The sequence below is a fragment of the Helianthus annuus genome, chromosome 14, assembly GCF_002127325.2.
Source record: "Helianthus annuus cultivar XRQ/B chromosome 14, HanXRQr2.0-SUNRISE, whole genome shotgun sequence".
Classification (NCBI taxonomy): Eukaryota; Viridiplantae; Streptophyta; class Magnoliopsida; order Asterales; family Asteraceae; genus Helianthus; species Helianthus annuus.
The window spans coordinates 68,569,481-68,588,759 of NC_035446.2; the positions used below are offsets into that span (position 1 = coordinate 68,569,481).

The following is a 19,279-nucleotide window of genomic DNA, read 5'->3' on the forward strand; positions in this document are numbered from 1 at the left end:
TTTTCTAAGAAACCCTTGCACTCCTCCTTTCTCCTACACTTTCATCTTAACCATTGATTTTAAAAATGAATGGTTAAGATTCTTTCTCATCCTACTTAGGCAAAATAACTTTTTATTTGATGTTAACCCGATATATATATAGGGAGAAGATCATGCGAGAACCACCTCTTATTGTGAGAACCGCGAGAACCAATGTGAACACACCAAAAATGCCTAAAAATAGCTAAAAATCACACAAAAAAAAATTGAATTTTTTAATATTTTTATAAAAAAATCGCTACTTTTCGAAGCCAAAAAAAAAATTTTTTTTTTTTTAAACTTTTTTCTTTTAAAAAAAAAATTTTTTTTTTTGGCTTTTAAAAGTAGCGATTTTAACATGAAAAATATTAAAAAATTCAAAAAAAATTATTTAGATTTTTTTTTTATTTTTTTAGATTTTTTGGGGGTTTAGTTTTTAGCATTTGGCTAAAGAAGCCAAGGTTGCAATAAGTTCAGGTGGCTAAAGCAAGCCCAGTTTGCGGGGTAGGAGGGGAGACAGCTGGGGGAGGGTGAGCCAAGGGGTTATGAGATGGACCTGTTGACTTCGGGTTTGACTTCAAGTCATCATGTCGGGCAAGAAGAAAACAATATCGAATCCAACAGCATCTGTATAGTGCTTTGCCAGCATGTCCAGTCCTGTTCTAGCTGAGCAATTAACAACTTCAGGGCTGCAGTTTCAAAATCACAAACGTTAAGATGTTCCGTTAGTTTTCAGAACGTTAACACTGTTTCGGAAATAAGAAAATCACTTACATATCGTATCCAACCCACTCTCTGATAGGAACACAACGAGCATTACAAACAGGAGTTCCACCCTTAGCAATAACGCCTCGCCAAATATAGTCAGAACCGGGTCGACCCTTTTCCGCCCCACGGGTTGGAAATTTTGTGGGACCACCATAAGCAGGATCAGGGCCCAACACGCCCTGATCTTTCATCTCTCTTAAGGGTGTATTACCACCAGTTCTCAGCCTTTTGGGTTCCCGATGCAATTGGCTTGCATCAAAAACATCCCATGTCCCAGGAGATGTCCTGGTGGGTCCCGGGCTTCTCCAGTTAGGAACACCCATTGGGTTGAACTCTGGACCTTGCAATAGAGGATCAAAGCTATCTGGATGACCAAAAGGTGGTCTAGCTGGCATTAGTACAGGATGACCATATGCATCCATTGGTGGGCCCGGGGGTGGGAATTCGTTAAACATTCCACGAGGTTTTGTCCCAGGGTGATGAAATCCAGACATATCAGTGTTGGGTGCATGCTCGTTATTTAAAAACATAATTGATATTCTGGGATCGTTGAAAAGACGACCTCGCAACCCGTCTTGAAGCAAAGTAGGCTGCCATTAAAGCAGTATAAGTTGTCGTGTTCTTCTCGTTATCAGGCAAAAAGTCAAATACTTTCGCAGCTGAAATGGGCTTATTGGCACACCCGAGCTTGTATATCAACAACGCACTTTGATTAACTCCAAGAAAGATTCCACTTTTTACCATTTCTCTGACGATATCCACAATCTTTGGGAAAGAATTTGTCCTGATAAACAAACCCACCAAAGAAAGATACAAAATTTTCTCAAATTTTATCCCCATTTTCTTACCATACTCATAGGCCAAAAGAGCACCGTGAGGTCTTTCATGAGCAGTGTTTGTGTCAATAACTGATGAAACAATCTCGGCGGTCAAAAAGACGTTTTTTTCCATCATATCTTTAAGTAAAAAGTCAACGCCAATAAAGTGCTTTCTGGTCAAAAGATATAACACGAGGTGTTTATCTGTGGATAACGTGTCAGACACGGCATCATTTACTAGGGGTTCCAGCTTCTTATAATGTACAGATAATGACGATTTGATTCCTTAAGGAGAGCATCGCTTTCCCCTGCAGTTTTTAAAGTTTCAAGAGCTTTTGTGTATATTGGTTGGCGAAGAACAAGTGAGTTTTCTTTCATATATTCAAGAATCTTCATCATAACTCGTGTTTCACCTGCTTTGCAGCAATTTTCAACTAAGATGTTGCATGCAGCTTTATCAGGTTGTACTCCTGCTTCTTGCATCTTGATAAAGATGTCTAGGACTTCGTTGAATTTTCCTGAAGTCAATTCACAAGAACTGAAATTAATGTACAAAAAGTCTTATGCTTGATATATTCAAAAACTCAAAAAAATTACTTGATGAGTATATCTAGAGGTAACAAAACTGGTGGGTCTAAATACAACAAAACGACTTCTGGTAAAAATGGGTACAAAACGACAAGAAACACTTTTTTGTTCATCGTTTTAGAATTATACAAATAATTTACGCCTCAAATATGATTGCAGAACTATATCATTACTATAATAATCGGATATCATTGCTTAAGTGGTTGTATGCATTAAAAATACACTATGCTCGTGTTTCAAGCAGTTGACCAATTTGAGCCACTTTCTTATTATCTTTTAATTAGACTTTACATGTCCACTAGATACCAGACAACACATAACCAACAAACTTACAAGCCAATAGATTTAAATAGCCACCTCTCGAAGCTTGGTTTTAAAAAACGTTCCTCAGGCGCGCTTAAGCGCGATGCGCAAAAAGGCGCACATACTAAGGCTTTTTTGCTTAGCGCCTAGAGTAGTTACCAGAAGCACCATAAAGGCGCACTTTTTGGGATTTTCCTGGTCTTTTTTGGCCTGAGGCGCGCGCCTCTCGTACCCGAGGCGTTTTTATGCATCTAACTGTTGTACCTTCGGTTTTTTGGCTTGTACATGCAGCTAACATCATACAAAAACCTTACTTATAGCTATATTTTGGGTAGGGAAGGCTAAAAACCTATGGGATATATAAAAAATATATATAATTAGCTTGCGCCTCGGGTACGAAAAGCCACCGCTTTTGCGCTTCGCGCTTTGGGCCTCGGTTTTAGACCTCGTCGCTTTTGTGTGCCTCTCGCTTTTTAAAACCAAGCCTCCAGGTATATCTTAAACCAACTTTTAATTGCCAATGGATCACAACGTAACCAAAGAAATAGGCACAACATCATATGTTTCTTTTGTAATGTGGTTAACTAGATTCTTTCTTTTAACATAAGCTTGTCATCTTGAATAAACAGCACTAAAAGCACCAATACTTAGAAAAGTAATTGACAATTTTAACTCTAGCAACAACGAGGTATCTTATCCTAAATCAATCAACAGGAATAAAATAAACATATTAACATATGGAAAATCACACTCACCACAACCAGCAAGATGCTCCATCAAAACCGTATAAGTAACACAACTCGGCGCACAACCAGCCCGAATCATCTCCTTATAAACCTGAGTCGCCTCCTTCACCCGACCATTGTCAAACAAAACCTTCATATACGTCGTGTACGAAACAACAGTCGGACCAACACCCTTCTCCTTCATCTCTTCCCACAACTTCAAAGACCCGTCAACATCCCCATTATTCGAAAGCCAATGCAACATCGAAGTATAAGTAACCACATCAGCTTTAACCCCTTTATCCTGCATCTGCTGAAACACAAACTTCATTGAAGAAATCCTCCTTGCTTCCCCAAAAATATCCATCATTGTTGTGTAAGTAAACTGATCATGTTTGAAGTTTGTCAACCCAGACGCCCAGTTGAAAAAAAGCCAAGATTCCGTTGGGGTGGGTTTTGAGGACTTGATTGATTGTGTAAGAATCCCATTTGATGGTGAGGGTTTGAAGCTGTTGTTGAGCAGAATCCCATGTGGAATACCTGAGTATGTTTGATATGGTTGTGATTGTGTCTTTCATGTATGCTTTAGGGGTTGTGAAGGTTCGTTTGGTGCTTGATTTGTTGAAGTTTGTTGTGGGTTTGGTTTGGGTGTGTGAATGGAAGTGATTAATGGTGGGTTTTGGATTTGTGTAAGGGAAATTGAAACAAAAGGAGAAAAGGGGTTTGTGTGTTATGAGAAATCGAAAGGGGGAAACCATGAGTGTTGTTGAGAATTGGGAATGAAACGTGAAGATTGAAACGATGAGGGTTTATTTAGGGTTTTAATTTTTAAAGAGGTGAATAAACTCAATCTGTGACCATAACAACCACCGGCGAAGACGACACTCCACTATCGCCGCATCAGAAACATATAGGGCTAATGAAGGTGTAATGAGGGGGTGAATGTGTAGTTTTTGTATATTGTTGGACTGCCATTTCACCGGAGATGGTGGAGAACACCGGTGACGGTCTCTTAAAAAAAGAAGAAGATGGATATCAGGGATTTATTTGAAAAGTCGTGGACCTCATTGTTAAATTAAGAGTAAAATGTTAAAATCGTCCCTAGCTTTTATTCAAATTTGCTAGATTCATCTAAAAAAGCTTTTTTTCTCATAGGAGCTATCGTGTTTTCAAAAAAATTGCTAAATACATCTAAAATGACTAATACTCTAACAATACTAAGTTGACAGAGAGGTAATTTAGTTATTCTTTTAATTTATTTAATTTACTTTTTTTAACAGGTTATATCTTGCCTCCATTTTAACCCTAATTTCACCCTCAGTTCCTTTTCACCATTTATGTGTCAAACTATATAGGCATGTGGTTATTTGGCATGTATTAACTGTTTGGATGGTATATTTTTGGTCAGTTAGCATGTATTAACTGTTTGGATGGTATATTTTTTGGTCAGTTGGCATGTATTAACTGTTATATGTCATTTTTAGATGTTAGATGTCATTTTTGGATGGTATATTGGTTAATGATATGACATGATTTCAGCATTGAATAATGAATAGGGAGGGACTGTTCTAAAATATATAGTTTAATTGTGATGGAAAAGAGTTATATAGAGGTTTTAATCAATGGCAGCTTTTGTATGTGAGTTTTTGTTCATTGGAATCATTATTGTATCAAGTAGTAACATGCAATTCATAGTTCATAGAAGTATGTACATGTTTATTGAAAAGGATAACTTGCACAAAACTCCAAACAATTCACAAGTACAAACTGATACAAACATTCAAGAGATAATAAATTCATTTAACACTGAAAAACTTGAGTTTGGTTTTCTTCACTTCTTTGTATTTGTATTTCAGTTGTTTATACCTTGTAGCACCTTCAATATTTTAAATCGTTTAACAGGTAAAATTCTTATGTGCAGATCGACGAACTCGTTGTCCAAGCGTTGAAATTAGGGGTAAAGTGGGGGCAAGATATAACTGTTAAAAAGGGTAAATTAAATAAATTAAAAGAATGATTAAATTACCCCTCTATCAACTTTGTATTGTTAGAGTATTACTCGTTTCAGATGGATTTAACAACTGTTTTGAAATCTCAGTGGTTCCTATGAGAAAAAAAAAACATTTTTTGGATGGATCTAGCAAATGTAAATAAACGTCAGAGATGATTTTAGCAATTTACTCTTAAATTAAATTAAAATAGTCGTTTATAAGAAACTAGTGATAATTCCCGCGAATTTCGCGGTGTGGGGAAATGATAAGTTCTTTTTTATTTAAAAAAATTACGTTTGAATTGATCATAAACAAACTGTACGCATGGACTTATGGAAAACTGAAGTTGAACATTAAAATACAACGAAAGCAACGTACTATAGATCTAAAATAACCGAAAAGATAAGTAAACGAAGGAAATACATTTTTCTGGTTTGAGTTATAAATTGAAAGCCTATTACTCTAATACTTCTACTTGCTGGATCTTCGTAACCAATAACCTCGAATTCGTTTTTGACCAATTGAAAAAACAATCATCACCTAACAAAACATGTTCGACTTGAATCATATCATACCATCCAACAACAGTTTACATATTGTAAACAAATTATATGTAAAAAATTATATTGGTAATATATTGAAAAACTTTGTAAACAACGTAAAAAAAAGTAATCAATAATTTGATTGATGGAGTGCTTTTGTAAATTATTTGTGTTGATATACCTGTTACACTGCCATAGAAATTCCAGGTTCTTTTTGAAACATAAATTATGCAATTCCAAAGGTTTCTTACCCTTTTGCCTTCTATAATTATGTTGTTTATTTTAGTGTCTTTAATTTTTTACGGTAAGGAATATAAAAATTAATTTAGAGGTAATTTCAACCAAATTATTATGGATGAATGGGCATACTTTCTCTATCATATACCACATATAGTATGTTGTGTAGTTATCACTTCTCATGGTTTCCTAGTTAACCTTATAATAAATATGTCAATAAAATTTTAAAATAATATTTTAATAGGTCAAATAGCTGGTAAATAGATGTGTAAGACACAATATTATTTTTCATGTACTTGAGCCGCACATTACAAATTGCAGAGTACATCTTCATACGAAGGCTAATTTGCAAGCTCTATACATATAAATTTGTTGGTGATCGAAATCACAATAATTCTTGTGAGCAAGTGGATCAATATTGGATCCACAATTCTTTACTTGCAATTTAGACTTCCAAAAGATTTATGGCACATGATTTTTTTTGTTTTGAACCATTAACAAAATTTCATTAAAAAATAGCATAGCAAGACGCTAGACTACCACCAAAGCATTCGAAAACATGCGTCGAAACAGCTCCACACAGAAACAAAACAAAACAATACAAAACAAAAAGATTAAAAAAATCAAAAACTATCCATGCCTCCTTTTGATATACTTTTGACCCATAAGTACCTCAACGCGTTGGTCTCTTCAACAACTCTAGCCATCATAACCGGATTATGATTAAAAACCACATTGTTTCGCAACTTCCAAATACACCACAAACCCATAAGAATGATGACTTGAAAAGCCTTTTTCTCTTTTTTGAGCCTTTAAAAAATATATGCATACCCACCAAATCAGCCACACTGAAAGAAAAGAAGAGAGAATTTATGCCACTCGCAAATGATATTCCATAAAGCATTAGAAAACTGAAACGCCACAAGCAAATGATCGCAAAATGCTAGATTTTCGCCACAAAACTGCACATAACTAAAGGAACATTGATGTTTCTGGAAGCCAATCCCATAAGAGTAGGCAACCGCTCCTTCATAGCTCGCCATACCATAATCCCAACTTTTTTAAGCGCCCAACTATTCCAGCAAGATACTTGAACCGATTGGAAACTGGTGAAAGATTGCAAACATATAGATAGATGTTCAAATTTTAAAAATTTTAAGATTTCATTGATTTCTAATTTGTGATACTTTACAAACATTTTATACAAATGTTGTAACTTCAGACTCAAAATATTTCTATGGAAGCATGTCAACGAAAAATTTGTGCTCTTGAACAAACCAAAGGGAACCAATAATGATTAAGTGAAACATTATAATTATATTGGATATTGGCGAAAGGAGTAGGCATGAAACACAAAATTACTGAATAGAAGTACAAAAAAATAACATGTCGCACCTAGTCTTTCTACCTGATCTACATATGTCACCTGCAATGGCTAAAAGAAATCAAACAAAACACAAAAATTAAAAAAAAATCAGATCAAATGATATATTACTCTAGTGTTTTACCAGTGTATCAAACATCGAGGGTAATGCCCTAATAAATATCAAACAAATAGATGTTATCAACTTTGACCGAAATCCCTTTGAATCTTGACTCGAAACAAATAAATTCACATTCAATTCTTATGCCAATAGCATAATTTTTTTCCAGATGTTCTACTAAAGTTTTATAGAAACATAGGTTAAAAAAGATTACTTTTTAGGTTAAAAAGAAACTACTTCTATGAAATCCACTGTTTACTCAAATTTGCAATACAATTTCAATCCAATTGAAATAAAATTGAGAAACATTTGAAAACCCTAATAATCATCCTTCAAGAAATCAATCGAAGTGGATGTAAACACATCACATAACAACTTTTTTTGCATAAAATTACAAAAAAAAAAATACAATAAACATATAGCAAAAGTAAGTCAACTGTACCTTCCATACCGTACACACCGTCAAGAGACTGTAGATCTGAGGTGTTGATAACTAAATCGATGCCAAAACAACGATTCAAAGACGCCGTAACAGAGGACTAAAATACATACCATGATTGTTCGAATAATCGGTATAGTGCTTGCTGAAAAGAACGATAGAAAGGAAAAAAACCCTAAGATCTTCGATTATTCAGTGATAAGAACAAACAAATCAAAGATTCAAGGATTCCGTAAGAAAAACCTAAAATACATACCATGGATTTTCGAATAAGAACCTTAAGATCTTTGATTATTCAGATAATGGCTCCTGAAAAAGAAGGATACAAAGGAAAAAAACCCTAAGAATCCCAAAGCGTATGAGAGAAGAAGAATAGATGGAAAAACTGATTGGATAGTTGCTTTATATATGGAACGAAAAAAAAGGACCCGGATAGATAATATGGATCCCGAGTCGGGTTTCACATCAGGGAAATAAGAGGATTAGAAAATGGCAGGAAAATGAGTTTTAGAGGCTCTAGATGGGGGACATGTGTCCCCTAGGTATGGCTTTTATTAGATTTAAAAGACTAGAATTTTCCTATCGCGCGTTAAGGCAGGGAATCTTGATACGAATCAAACAATATAAATATGTAAACCAACAAAAAACAAAACAAAACATAATAAATAGAAGAAAAATGATGGAGTGGTACCTATGACATGGTGTAGCGGCCTGAACGAAGAAAAAAATGGTGGTGGTGACATGATGTTACGCCGTTTTTGAAAAATCACTTATTTGTCCTTCTAAAAATACTAACGAACGAAAGTTATAAAAGGAAAATAAAACTATTAAGTTAAAAACGTATATTATTTATAGTGTAAGGGTTAAATTAAAACTTAAAAAAACACTACAGATGTTATAGTTGATATTATTTTACTAACTTATTATTATAATATGTTTGATTAGTTATGTAAATTTAATCTATTATTATAACTTAAAAATGTTTAAAGCATGTGAGGGATATAAAAGTAAAAATCAAAACTAAAAACATTTGTGGTAAGAGAATAAAGGTAAAAAGTAGAATATAGTTTGTGATGTTATTTAATATATATATATATATATATATATGTATATAGGGAAAGTGTTCTGTACAAATGTCCTTATCGTACATTACGTACGCTACAATCTCAGCCTCAAATCAATTTCCCGCATTGAAAATCACATGTTGTTTTTTTGTTACAATTTCGCATGTGTTAAATTTTGATGAAATCGCATGTTGGTTTTTTGTAACAATTTCGCATGTGATAATTTTTGATGAAATAGCATGTTGTTTTTTTGTAACAATTTCGCATGTGGTAATTTTGATGAAATCGCATGTTAAAAAAACAACATGCGAAATTGTTACAAAAAAAACAACATGCGATTTCAATGCCGGAAGATGATCTGACGGCTGAGATTGTAGCGTACGTAATGTACGATAAGGACATTTGTACGTTAACCTAATCATACATTACATACGCGACAATATTAGCCATACATGTGTCCTGATTCATTTTTTCTTTAATAAGGTTAAATCAAACAATTAATTCAATCATCTAAGGGCAAATTCGTCTCTTCATTCAATCAGCGAGAAGTTCGTTACGCTAATATCCCGGTAATTATCATTCGAATCAGTTTCAAATTTTCCATAATTCTCAAATTGCAGTTTTCATTCTTCTGTGTTAGGGTTTCATTCAATTGTTTTTTTTTTCGATGGATCCAGAGAGCAGCACTGGACGAATAGATGTTGATTTTGAAGAAACTCGACCGATCGGTGATCATGCTCAATTATCTGCATATCAGAGAGTTTCGATTGAGGATGTTTTAAATCCGCGACCTGCAAATCCAAATCCAATTGCAAGTACAAGTGTTGTAAACGAGTGTTCTAATGGTAATTATGTTAATTCAGATCTCTAAATTGTTCGTATACTTGTTTTTTGTTTAATCGTAGCAAGGATTTTAGATTGTTGTAGCTGCTTTTGAAGTTTGAATGTTGATTATATTTTTGACATGAAAGCAACATGTACAAATTCGCATATTATGAGTCTTTCAATTCGCATTTGATGTTTATTTTCTTTACGCATTTTCGCATGTTATGGTATAATAAATCGCATGTATAAAACAGATTAATCATAGTCATCATTTTCGCATGTTATTGTTCATACATTTTGCATGTGTTGTTGTTCTTTTACGATGAAATTATGCTGTTATTAATATATCGCATGTAACTAGTCCGATAATTCGCACGTTTTTTGTTTTTCTCATTTGATTCATGTAGATGAAAGGGTTTACATTCCGGAGGTTCAAGCATCAGCTACACCTGTGGTTGGAATGCAATTTATCTCTATTGAACAAGCATATGCGCTTTACCAATCATATGCTAAGTTAGCTGGTTTTTTTATTCGGAAAGGTGGTGAAGTACACAGTGGTGGTATAATCAAAACTAAGTATTTTGTTTGTTCTAAAGAGGGACATAAGCCACTGTGTATTGATGATCGTTCAAAGTCAAAAAAGCAATTCAAAACAAGGAACAAGGGGACTATTAGAACTGGATGCAAAGCTCAACTTATGATTTGCACTATGGATGGTAGATTATATATAGTAAAGAGATTTGTTGATGGCTATAATCATAAGTTTGTATGTCAAGATGATATTCACATGCTTCCAGCTTACAGACAATTGTCAGATGTCCAGGAGGAGATGGTTTGGGAACTATGCACTTTAAACCTTGGTCCTGTCAAAGCTTTCCATATAATGAGGAAACATTATGGTGGTTTCGAGAATGTTGGTGGCACAGTTGATGATTGCAAAAATTTTAGGAAGCGAATTAACAGCTATATAGGAGAATATGACGCTGACATGGTGATCAATAGGATGACTGACGAAAAACAGTATTTAGTTGATTATTCGTTTGAATATTCTGTTGTTGATGACAAACGGTTATCTGGTTTGTTTTGGGCTGATGGTTTGTGCAAGCTTAACTATATGGAATTTGGGGATGTGATATCGTTCGATGCAACTTTCAAGACAAACAGGTAAGTGTTTCAAGACAAACATGTTTTTTTACTATTTTTCGCATGTTATGTGACTTCATGAACTTGTAATATCGCATGTAGAGACATTGAAGAGGTGGTGTTGAATATATCACATGTTATAATGTTTGTTTTCGCATGTGTTTTTTTTTCTATTTCGCATGTTTTCAATGTGTTTTCTCATGTGTTTGTTCAGGTACAAGATGGTGTTTGTTCCGTTCACTGGCATTGACAACCACTGTCCAAATGTAACACTTAGTGCTGGGTTGTTGGCATCGGAGAGAATTAAATCATATAAATGGATTCTGAATTCATTCTTAAAGTTATTTGGTCGGCAGCCAAAGGTTGTAGTGACGGACCAAGACCCTGCTATGAGACAGGCTATTAAGGAGGTTTTTGCTAACAGCTGACACAGATTGTACATGTGGCACATAATGAAAAAAGTGGCAGATAAGGTATAGCATGCTATATTGTCTTTCGTTAGCGTTATTTTTTTATAATATAGATTTTTGTTATAGGCTGATATAAAAAGCATTTATCGTTATAGGTTGGACACAAGTTGTGCAATAATGATGAGTTTAAAAGGAGGATGTGCTACATTGTATGGACTGATTCCATTGAGCCCGAAGAATTCGAGAGACAGTGGAAGTTGGTGATGATTGAGTTCGGTCTTACTGAAAACAAATGGATTTATGATATGTTTATGATGAGATCCATGTGGATTCCGGCTTTTTACCGGCACGAGCCAATGTCGGGACTTATGAGGACAACTTCAAGATCAGAGAGTGAGAACCATTTTTTTTGCCAGGTGGCTAATTCAGAACTCACTCTCGTAGAGTTTATGAATCATTTTGATGGTGCAATGGATGTCCAAAGGTTCAATCATAGAAAGAATGATCATATTTCAAGATATACTGAGCCTGCTGATTGGAGCGAAACTACTTTGGAAAAAGATGCTGCTAAGATACACACCAGGTCTATATTCTTTGATCAGCAAATAGAGATTAATGGAACAATTTCTAAATGTCTGCCGATGGACACCAAAATAGAGCGTCCCCAGATCAGGATATTATTGAAGGACTTTAAAGCCCATGGTGATGGTTTATTGGAGGTATTATAGCATATATATTTCAAACATGCGATTTTTTGATAACCTACATGCGAATTTCTTTTTTCAGATCATGATTTTGGAATATGCGATTTTGATATACTGTAACAACCATCTAATTTCTTATTGAATTTGATAAAAATATGCATGATTTTATATAAAAAGTATTTTACTTCAACACAAGTACAAAATCGAAGTTTTAAAGTGATCACATACTAGTGAAATACCAACTAGTTTAAACATTCAAAACATGATTAGTGAATTGATTACATCATAAACATTGTCTAAACAAAGTTAAATTAACGCGGAAGCTTCAAAAGTTCGTGTTCGGTTCTTCAAAACATGCTTGATCGCCATCCGGAAAGACCCCATCATCACCTAGAGTCAAAACCACATAAAAAGTTAGTTTTGACATTGATATAATGCATATAAACAAGTTCTAGTATCGAATCATCAAAAATAAAATAAAATTTGAGTTTTGGTCCTGTCGCGTGTCGCGCAAGAACTCCCTCGATTTGTCGCGTGTCGCGAGGACTCCCACGTGTCGCGCCAGATCCAAAGGATCCTGTCGCGTGGCGGGGGAAACTATTTTCCAGCAGGTGCAGGTTTTTGACCTGCATTTCCTGCCAGCTCCGAAATTCACCAATTTTAACTTCAAATGGCCATAACTTTTGATCCGTAGGTCCGTTTTAGGTGATTCTTTTTCCTATACGTCTGTAATTTAATTACCGACGTGTCTATTACAATTATCATACCGAAAATTTGGTTTACGAGCTGAAAGTCTATAAATCCCTAATAAATTTGTTCGACCCGCATAGTTTTGCACTAAAACTATCATCAATATTTTTTTATGACCACGAGGCTTATTTTACCCATCTTCCGGGGCTTATGATCATTGGCGTTTCATTACCAATTCCATGTTTTACGCTCTTATGATCTACAATCGCCAAGGGATCTTTCAATAATTTCATAGTATCGATTAAACACACATTTATTCGACCCGTTTGGCCGATTTATGGAGTCCACCATTTCAACAATAACCAAACGTTTCTAATCTAGTTTTGACCATTCAATTAAGTAGTGATCATCGCCACTTTAACTAATACAAATCCTTATTCTAAAACCCAACTTTGAATAACTACGATATCAAATTATCACAATGTAACGAAACAAGTTACATACTTACATAATTCATCAACATTGGTTTCTAACCATAATTACCCATTCCCGGGCTTGTCAATCTTAGCGTATCACGTCCATTCCATGGTTTACGCTTTTATAACTCAAATTTAATGAGTGACGTTTAAGTCACTTCGAACACTACCATTTCGACCATTATTTGACCCATTTGGTTGTCTAATGGAATTCACCATTTTATCAAAATACCAAACTCATTACCCCCAATATTTTAACTTGTTTCTTTATCTAGTGAGTTACATCACTTTACTTCAAGCGCGCATCAACTCCGGCTCGTCCGCTTGAAGATTCAATTCCTTTGCCTATAGAGTTCAATCAATGACTTGTTTAGAACTCGTATTATTGCATATAACACATAATTCACCATAACATTCAAAATGCGTTTTTACTCAAAATTTCAACATCTAGTTTTCTTTTAGGCATTTCAACAAACACCTAAAGGGCATAGTTTTGCTAAATCAATAACCAAGTTTCATAACTAGTCATTTAGCCAATTTTGAGCATTTTTCACAAATTCAAATGTCTAGTTATACATCAACACCTAGACTTATTTCATGGAGCTCAAATAACACTAGATTAAAAATCATAATTCTAGTGTTCATCATCTTTTTACAAAACCCATTTAACACATAAATGCTGATTATAAATCTCATATCTATTGACACTATTGCACCAACTTATTGACTAGGGTTTGTTCTAAATCATGAATTTATCATAACTTTATTCCAGAATCAAACATGCAAGTTCAGATTCCTACTTCATGTGTTCATCAAGAAATCAAACCGAAACCAAAAGACTAAATTCAAGATACCTTGTGATCTACTAACTTAGGTGATCACGATTTTAGTTAAAGCCCCAGTTCTTTTGGCTTGATTGCTCTTGTTTTCTTGATTTTCTTGTGGTTTAGGGTTTTGAACAAGACCCCCCTTTTTGGCTCCTGATGAAATCGCCAGACACACACACATATGTGTGTTTTATTTTTTTATTTGTTTTAATAAAAGAACTTGATCCAATTGCCCATGTTTAGTCCCTCAACATTTATAGGTTTATAATTTGGGCCAATTTGCTTCAAGCTTCCTTATTGTTTAGCAATTTATGATTAACTAGGTTAGTAAATCCTAGTTACATTATTATTCGGTAGAACCAATATATTTACCATGTGTAAATAATTATCGTTTTTCTAATATTTTCGGGGTGTTACACCCCGTTACCTCGGGTCTTTTGTAACCTTTATTTCCTCCAAAGCTTTGATTCACTTTTTAGTTAATATTAGGCTTACTTATTTAGATCCTAATATTTACCGGGTTTATTTTTACCACTACAGTATTTTACCCGTTTATTTTCGATTACTTTATTATAATTAATAAACCTGTTTTTTTGGTGTTACAAGTATACCCCCCTTAAAGAGGTTTCGTCCCCGAAACCTTCTTTAAGTCGTTCTTTGGTTTGGACCAAACTAACTCAGTTTCGTTTTTCAGCCTTTATTTCTTTTAGTCAAAAGTTATCATTTGCCTTGACGCATGCGTCTTCCACATGTAAGTCCTTATGGACTTTAACTTGTGTTTTGTATTTCTTATCTTGTCGCCTATTTGTCCTAATTGTCATTTGACCACTCAATAGTATGAGTTGCCAACATGTTTACTCTACAATTACTCTATATTGACAAGTGTTTTGTATAAATTCCAACACTAAATTGACTTTGAATGGTCCCATCGGCTAGATTGATTAGTCACCGTCACTTCATGCCCCGTTAATTTCGGGTCCACCTTGTTGCCATAACCAAACTTCCGTGAGTTTATGATCTCCAATTCCCATAACTCACACTACACATGATTATATTCTATATCACTTTTCTTAACCGTGATCGTATCACGTCATGTTTAAGTTTAGATAATCTTTTCATTATCGAAAATCTTCTTTTCAAATGTGTCTTCATGCACCTATTATTTTAGTGCTATCCAATTTCTATCATAATATTTATATTTGTTAAAACGTTAATTTGTACTAAACCCGAATTTTAGTTCATCGTTTTCTCTTTAACCCATATCAAGGAATTTACGTCCAAGGATTTATTCCTTTCCGTTGGTATTTCGGTACTGACTTCGCCCTTTTTGTGAAATAACACAATTTAAACAATTGTGAATTCGTTTATCATTCCTGCCCGTCTAGATGTTTTTTTTAGTGAAATCCTTCACTTTTGTCAACCAGACTTTTCATGATCTCTTAGTTTTAACCTATTCGGTTAACTTAGTGAAACTCGTCGCTTTTACGCAAATTTTACCTTACGTTATTATTTCACGCGGGGAGTTACAACCAGTTTCCTCGCTTTACATTACTGACCCGTAGGTTCTTTTACTTAGCCTCGTAGGCTTCTTTTTTTTTTGTTCAAACGTATATAAATATTTATATATGTATATGGCGCCAAGGCTCCCCTTTTTATGTTTAGAATTATTTACTTTTGCCTTTTGAACTTCATTTGACCTTGACCGTAGTCTGAGGCCACAATTGTTTTCCTTCGAACTATTTTTTTTTATTTTATGACTTCTAATGTCATTTACACGTCGGTTTGTCCTACACTTACCGTTACCCGGTTCACACATTTATTTATTTACAACCCGTTACCCGGGTTCTTTATCCTAATGCTTTAATGCTTTGTTGTCTGGTCTGCATTTTCCTTTTTATACACTTTTTTTACTTATTTGATTCGAACACCATTTCTCTTTTATTAGTGATCCTTCGATTCGTCTCTTTTATCAATGTCCCTAAGGTCCATTTCTTAAGTCTTAATTGGTGAAACCACTGCTATTGTTATACAGCCTTTGGGGTTTACCCATTTTCGTTCCAACACTTTTTTTTAACCTTAATCCATTTTAACAATAACCAAATCAATTTATTTCATTTTATTATTTCATATCGCTGTATGGAAGTTATCCACATCGTTTATTTATATAAACGAAGTCTCCACATGTTTTATTTGTTTTGGGCAAGTCTATAACCTTGCCCTTGTCATCTTTACTATTGCAAATTTCCGGGTTCGGGTGTTATTACACTCCTTCTCAATACATCATTTATTTACTTTACTAAGTACCCGGGTTCGAGTGTACACGCATTCCTTCCTATTATGACACTTATCTTTCGTTACATTCTCGGGTTCAAGTGTGCGGGCACCCCTTCCCATGGGAATATCTACCGTGATTACTTTTGCTCCGGTTTCACATGCTCACCATTGTTTATTTTCTTATACCTATGTATATATATTCGTTTTACGTAATTTACTCGTTTTACTACTCATGTATTCCCATATGCAACTATTATTCGCACTCGAATCGAATAAAATCTATGTTGAAACTAAATTTGTAAGAAACATACCTGAAACGATATCAGGTTCAGCTTTTGTTGGAAAAATAGGTGAAAATAGCATTTTTCACAAATATAAGACAATGATTTTTTCCTATTTTGGACTAGAAATAAATATAATAAATGAGCTGGTTTTATATATTTATTTGTGGGTTTGTGTTCTATGTTGGAAGAGCTTCGCAAAGAACTAAACCACGTCCAAAACGGAGCTAAGATGAATGAGATATCGGCGCTCAAAGTTGGGTGTTTGTAACATTCAATGCTGCTGAAACTAAAGGGAAAGTAGCACCTTGTCCCACATCGGAGGAGAGATGAAACTTAAATGGGTATTTAAGGTGGAACTCTCCATCCTTATTGTTTCATGGAAGCACACACTAGTGTCCTCGCGAAGGGTGCGGAGCACCCTAACTCGCACTCGCACACGCTCGCGCGCGCGTGTCGTGGGCGATGAAGCACAATGTGGCGCTTTGATGGCGCACGCTCGCATCGCCGCGAGCCGCTTGATAGCCGCCTTTGTATTTTTGACCACGTGCGCGTGGTTGATCACAGGGGCTGCAAGGACCAAGTAGTGTGCGGGTTCGACGCGCGTGGCATGGCTGTCATCGCGCGAGTACAGGTGGCACGAAAGCGCGGTTGCGCATGGTGCATGGGTCCTGATGTGCGTGCGCGGCACACCAGAGTGAGCCAATACGGCGCGACTGTGTGGTGTGCTCGTAGAGGCTCACAGGTGACGTGGCGCACGCGCACATGGTCCTAAGTTATGGTGGCGCATGCGCGCATGACAGTGAGCCAGTTGGACGCACCGCGCATGAGCGTGCAGACCTGCACGAGCAAGGACGCGCGCGCACCAGTGTCTCTTGCGCGCGCGCAGAAGCTTCCAGCATTGAATGACAGTGCAGTTACAGTTCAGCTTCGAAACTGACGAGTTAATGGTCTTTGACTGAGAATTAAATGACGTATTAAATTGCATTAAAGACGTTTAATGCAATTTAAACCTTTCTTTAATTCCTTTTTGACTGTTTCGACTTAGGAGCTGTATAAATACAGCTCTATACCCACTGCAGAAGAGACCAGACACACAACAGCGAACTCACTTTCTCTCTATAGATTTTTCTTGTCTTTCTCTTGCAGTTTCAAGGTAACCTTCGGGTTGTAGACTATCTCCGGCAGTACGCTGCTTTGGCTCAAAACCGAACCGCCCTGTACATAGCCCTAAACTCACCAAACTATGTTATATGTTTCCCGACACGTCGCACTGGCAAACGACTAGTATATATATATATATATATATATATATATATATATATATATATATTTTAATTTGCCTTGTAAGCTAAACTATATGATTTGCTAATCTTGTAAAAAGGTCGTCACCATCTCGATACTATTACTAATGGTATCAGAGCCTTGGAATAAAAGGGGGGAGATGTGTTATTAGTGCCATGGTTCAATACTTGCATCATCATGATGATAAATTTATTTAAAAAGAAAAATACTGTTAAAAACAGTATTAACGAGGAATATGATATTCCTCAAGATCTTGATTTATTAAATAAATGGACTATACTTCATATCAATCCAAAAGTCATATACCAAATTGGAAGTTTTGATAGCTTCCTAAAAACAAAACAAGTTGTCAAAACAACTGAAGAATCTGTTTCAATTAGTAATGAAGAAATGATAATAAAACTATTAAATCTTTCCGATCTAGTCAGATATAAACAAGATTATAATTTTATTCATATAGGAATAGTTCAGGTGGCTTTTAAACCTTTAACTCTACAAGGGTTACCAGAAAGTTTTATAGCAGCTTTACGAGATGCTCGTAATTTAAATTGGAAACAATCCCTAATGGGAATTATAAAAACTAGACTAGCACATGGTCCGGTATATTTTGATGTATACCCAGACCTACATCTATCTTTATCTGATCATAATGTAGATGACGCCTTGACTTTATATGTTAAAACTCATGGCTATAATTATGCTCCAGGATCAGAAATAATTTGTATTTGTTATAGAATATATTTTAGATTGTTAACTACTATGAATGCTAGATGCAAAAGAATAAACAAACAAAATAATGAAACAATTCTGATAGAAACAAATTATGGAAAATCAAATATTTCCATTAGGAGACCAGTTAAGTGGGAAGAAATAACCTTTCCTGAAACATGGGTTATAGATAAAGCAATTAAAAAACAACCACAAATAAAACATAGGTTAAGTAAACTCATAGAAACCCCTGAAGGAAATATAGAGGTAGAATTTGAAGAAAATGACTCAAATGATTCAATTTCACAAAGATTTATAAAATCTAAATCTGCAAAATCTTATATTTCGCCCTTAGATTATAAAGTAGAATTTCCAGAACCATCGAGAGCTTCAACTTCTTCTCAAATGAAAGTTAATAGAGTAGAAAATTTAAATATTAATAACGATAATTTAGTCTCAGGTGTTTACCACCAAGTAAGAGAGGATGATACAGTCTCTCAAATGAGTTTTAATTTATAAATGAATAGCAAATCCTTTGATTTTAGTCCAGGATCTGCTGCTAGGAAGCAGATTTGCGAAAAATATAGAAATGAGAAATGGGAACCATTTAAAAATTGGTTTATGGAATCTTTTCATAGAGAAGAAAGATTTAGAATTGG

General features: G+C 35.0%; 1 pseudogene; it reads right to left on the reverse strand.

Annotated features, from left to right (window-relative positions):
• Positions 1-986: 986 nt before the first annotated feature.
• LOC110908294 lies at positions 987-4,274 on the reverse strand (annotated as a pseudogene).
• Positions 4,275-19,279: the final 15,005 nt, after the last annotated feature.